The sequence below is a fragment of the Hibiscus syriacus genome, unplaced genomic scaffold (assembly GCF_006381635.1).
Source record: "Hibiscus syriacus cultivar Baekdansim isolate YM2019G1 unplaced genomic scaffold, ASM638163v2 tig00111392_pilon, whole genome shotgun sequence".
NCBI lineage: Eukaryota > Viridiplantae > Streptophyta > Magnoliopsida > Malvales > Malvaceae > Hibiscus > Hibiscus syriacus.
Window position 1 is genome coordinate 3,541,655 of NW_024063078.1, and position 5,492 is coordinate 3,547,146.

Below are 5,492 nucleotides of genomic sequence, written 5' to 3' on the forward strand. Positions count from 1 at the left end.
CAGAAGTGCGAAACAAACGCGCTGAATGGTTCCATTAAGAGGCAACGAACAACCCCTAACACCCTTCTTCAACATATTCCAAGAATCTTGTTGGTAGAGATAAATTTATTTTATCACTTATTAGCGTTTTACTTCTTTTAATTTGAATGAAAAAATTGTGGTTGGTGAATTAATAGTCGTTGGTTGTTGTTTTTTGTGAAAAAGATGAAGACATAAGGAGAGTTGATAGTGAAATAGGAGAAAAAAATTGTTCAGATCCTTTTTCTCAATTGTGATTGAATAGTATTTATAATGTCCCTAGTTGATAAGATAATTATGACTACTACTTATAGGTGAACATGCTAAATAGATCTAGTTGTCAAAACTTAAATTTAGCTCGATAGATCACGTAAGTTAGTTAGGTATCTTGTCTATGCAGTGTAACTGGTTTGGAAGGTATGAGCTCCTTAAAAATTTCGACATGCAAAAGAGTCTATCCAAAAATCCCAAAACGATGAGCTGACAATTTCTTCCATCTCTTATAGAGAAATACTAATTAACAACTATTATCTTATCAACCGTAATTCTCTATCTAAAATTAAAAAAGATGAATAACTAACTATCACCGAAATAAATTTATTCCCTTCAATCAATTTCTCAATAGGAAGTAGGGAAAAGAAAACACAGAAATCTTCATGAATGAGAGTTGTGGAGAATATCTCAACACGGAGCATGGGTCCTTGTCAAGCAATATAAAGACCCAAGGTTGCAGTTGCACACACCTACAAGATATTCTTCGACAATAAGTAAATCAAAAGTAATTAAGCTCAATTATGAAAGCATCTTCTCTCTTTCTACACTATCGGGCCAAAACGTGTTTATCCTGACTGCTAAATGGCATTTTTTATTTATTTATACATATTATATATTCCATTTAGTCTGCTTTCCTTCTCTCCATGATTCCCACTTGTTAATTTATACAATTCTTGCATGCTCCTCTATTGGAAGAAATTGCATCAAATAATCGTATATATAAATAGAATCCGTTAATACCATATTTAAAAAAAATACATTTTTTATAGTTAGATTAATTAAGTTCAATGGTTAAGATTAAATATTTTAAATTGAGGATAATTTAATTATTTTTAATAAAAATATCTCTATTTTCTACTGTCAATCTCAATCATTTAGTTTCTTTCATTCAACTATCTAAAAAAAGTTGTAAAATTTAAAAAATTTACACTATAATAATAGATTCTACCGATCTCTCTCTAGGATTAAGATCCACCTTAATGGCCGAGGATTTAAAATTTTAAATTAATGATAGTTCACCCTTTTTTCTAATAAAATTCTTCCTTTTTCTATTATTAATTTAAATTATCTATTTTAATTCATTCAACATTTAAAAAAATAAATAAAACTTTTAAGTTTTACCAGATTCTCTCAACCATCTATTTTCATTCATTCAATTTTTTTAAATTTGTATAAAATTAAAAGAATTGTACATAATGTAGGTGGATCTTATATATATATATATATGAAGAAACTACTTAATGTTTTAAAAATAATCCGTAACATGAATCACCTTATGTTTAAATAAAAGAGTAATTGAGTCGGATAAATTTAAAATCTAGATTTCTATCAAAATTTTAAATGTGTTTATTTTTATAAAAAAAAACTTTTTTTAGTATTTTTGTTCAAATTCTTTTAAAATTTGAATAATTTGAGTGAAACTTGAGGTTTGGACAAATAGGCTGCCCCATACATAAGTCAATGTTTAAGCATCTCAAATTCACATATTAAATTTCTGCACTATTGGAAATATAATGAGGAATGGATTGCAAGCCAGCTCATTTGATTGACCTCTGGGATCCTTTTCATTCAGTCCAATCCTTGTTCTTGCTGGTTTATCACTCCATTCTTTCATCTTTATAGCTTCAACTTTTTCACCTCTTTTTGGATAGTTTTAAGCATAAAGTACATTCTCACAAAATCACATGATTTTACTCTTGGGAAAGAAAGAAAAAAAAGTTGTAATTTTTGGTGAACTGGTTAACGCGTAATATTACATTCATTGTTTCACCATATCTATCTTATCAAATTATCATTTTCATTCAAAAGTTTTGCATTATAAAGAAGGGGGGAAAGGTGCAAATCAGTGCCAAGGGTTTTGCCAAGCAACTTGAAGCACACCTTTTCATGATTACTGCAACATATAAGAACCAGTTTTATGGTATAGGGAAATAATGTCAAAATTTGCTACAGGTTAAATTATAAATTTCGTCACTCAAATTTGATTATATTCTTCTTTTAATCACTAAACTTTGTAAGTTTTCAATTTGATCGCTCAATTTTGACATTGCTCTATTTCTTATCATTTTTCCTTTAATTATTTAACGATGTTATGGCATATCATCTATATTTAAAAATTATGAAAAGACCTAATGTTTTCTTTTAGATTTATGAAAATATTCATAAAATCTCCCTTCCCAAATATTAACCTAACTTTTCCAGATTATATTTGATTTTTTGACCCCGGAGCATCTTCTTCCAAATAATTTCAACGGTGGGTGGAGAAGAAGGAGACATGTGATATATACCAATTTTACAGTTATTGAATGATGGGAATTGAAGATTAAAGAAGTTGTTTTTTATGGTTTTATGTTGAAGTTTCACGAGTTTTAAAGAGATTTTGAGAAAATCTAAACTGATAAAGTGATAGGAAACGATTATACGAGTTCATCTATATTTTGAAAAATGCAATGGAGAACAATGGTGTGATATGATTATGAAACTCTAAGAGTTTTTAAATTGTTAGAAATATAATTAAATGGAAAATGTTGAAAAATGAGAAAAAAAAAAATAAGACGACTTCTACGTCAACAGAAAACATCTCACGTTGAAAACCAAAACAAACCTCGCCACCCTATTGTTTCTAATTCGATGTCCATGTGATTAAAATCGGAACAATTCAAAATTTGAATAATTAAATTAATATTTTAATTTAATGATCAAAACAAAAATATGGTTAAATTTGAATGATGAAAAATATAATTTACCATTTCCTAAGATGTGTCAAATCCACTTATTTCTCGATGAGATTAGTTCCATTGCAACATTAATTTCTTTTTTTTATTAATTTTTTTAAAATCTCTTCTAAAACTTAATATGAGTTGCTTGTAGGTCCATCAACATTAATTATACTGGGGGCAATCAAGAATAGTAATCTGTCAAGAAACATGAGATTTATTGTATAATATCTTATATGTCGACTACGTTACACGTGCAAGTTGCCACGATTTTAAACACATAATTATCCAATATATCAAACAAGAAACAACAATAATAGGCTAATAGCCTTACCCGATTGTCTTCTTTTTCAAATAAATCAAAAGGTAAATCTTTTATTATACAGTATCTAAACTAACTGAATTTTGAATCAAAGATAATTATACGATCGTGACAGATTTAATTTTTTTTAAGGTCAATATATATATATATATATATTAACAACACAAAATAAATATGTGTTGAGTGAACATAAATAAAATTTTAGAATGAATATAATTAAAAATAATAATAATTATTAAAAAAATTGAATTCCAATATGAACATGCATGCACCCTCACACAAATACGACTCCACCACTAATTATACCTAACCATATTCGAAATTATGAGTTATTGAAAGTTTAATCAAATAAATGTCTGATATATTCTACCTATTATATATATATATTTGTTTTAATCAGCCCAATCAAATATTTTATAAAATCCCCCACAACTTATTTTTACTTGAAATTAATCCCTCTAGATAAACATCTAAGACTTGAACATAAATTTGTATATGGTCAGTCCAAGAAAATCTAATTTTTCAAACTAATATTACATTTATTTTGATAAGTAAGCTTTAACAAGTAAATGAAGATTAGTGTGCAAAGGCACTCACTTTCAGTGATGTAACCTGCCCTCCCTCCCCCATGCAAACATAAAATATCTTTGGAAAAGTTTTCCACTCATCAAAGTTTGAGTTCATGCATTTGCATTTTGTATAATATATATAATATTTTGATTCCTATCATGTCATTTGCATCAGATCACATGGAACTTAGTCTATTTTAGATTTTTTTTGAGCTTTCAATTTCATATAAAATATGATTTTGCATACCTTTTTGTAAAGCTCATAAAAATCTCTCCCCATTGATAATTAAATAAATATTAATGCACATAAAAATGGTGAAAGACAATGGAATAATCAATGTATGAATACACGCATATTATCGCCTTGCTCACTCATTTACATTTTTTATTAATATGGAATGAGTACAAGATAGTATATGTTCAAAAGATTCATAATTGTTGACACCGTTTTTCGCCCGGGAGGGAGAAAATAAGTACCGACTTCGGATTTTTTTAAAAGGTTTTAAAATGTGAAGAGTCACCACCAATCATTTTAATAAAATATTTTATTTTTATCAAAATACCAAGTTTTAGGGTCTGTAAAAATTCAAAAATCAGGTTCATGAATCAGTTATGTGTAGGGAAGGATTAACACCCCCAAAAGCGCCCAAAAATTGGTTCCTAGTTGATTACCCTATATTTAGAATCGAAAATTTTAAGTTCAAACTTTATCTAATTTAAAAATCATTACAGATGCAAAGTTGAAAAGGGTATTCGTTTATTAAAGCCAATAGCATTCGCCCCCTAACATGAATGCGGGAGATCAACTATTGTGCCCAATAACCAGACATTGTCTTGATTTTAGAAATCGTGATGCGGTTTTGAAAAAGATGTTGACCTATTTGAGCATACTTGCGGGAGATATACTATTGACTCCCTAATAAGTGAATATTGCCTTAGGTTTTAAAATAAAATGCAGTCAAACAAATTTTTTTATTAATCATAATTAAACTAAGGATAGATTAAGGTTTTTTCTAGCTTAAAGTGTCATACTATGAATAATTAAGGAGCTTAGGGATAAACCGGATAGGGGAGTTTCTAATATTAATTCTAATTTATTTTAACCAAATATTGAATCGAATAATTGAGACGGTCCCTTGAGCATTTAGGCGAGGGCCGACTAGAATTATTCCCTAAATTAAAAGAACTAGATTGAAATTTAACAAAGGTAGAGGTTCTAACATTTACTTAAATTAATTTTAATCAATATTATAATTCGAATAATTAAATTGGAACCTTGAGCAAAAGCGAGGACCAAATTTAGAATTATCTTAATTTAATGACTAAATACGAATCAAATAATTAAAAGATTATGGACTAAATCTAAAAAAGGTGATCCATCAAGGACTAAATTAAAAGGATACAAATATTAAATACAATTAAAATGTAAAAAAATGACAAAATTAAAGTACTAAAAAAAAGGGTGAAAATAAATAAATAATAAAAAAAATTAAAGTAATGAAATTAAATGACCGAAATTAAATAAATAAAAAATAAAGAACATAAATTTAAATGTGCATAAAATTAAATAACAAAAATAAAAGAGAAATAAAA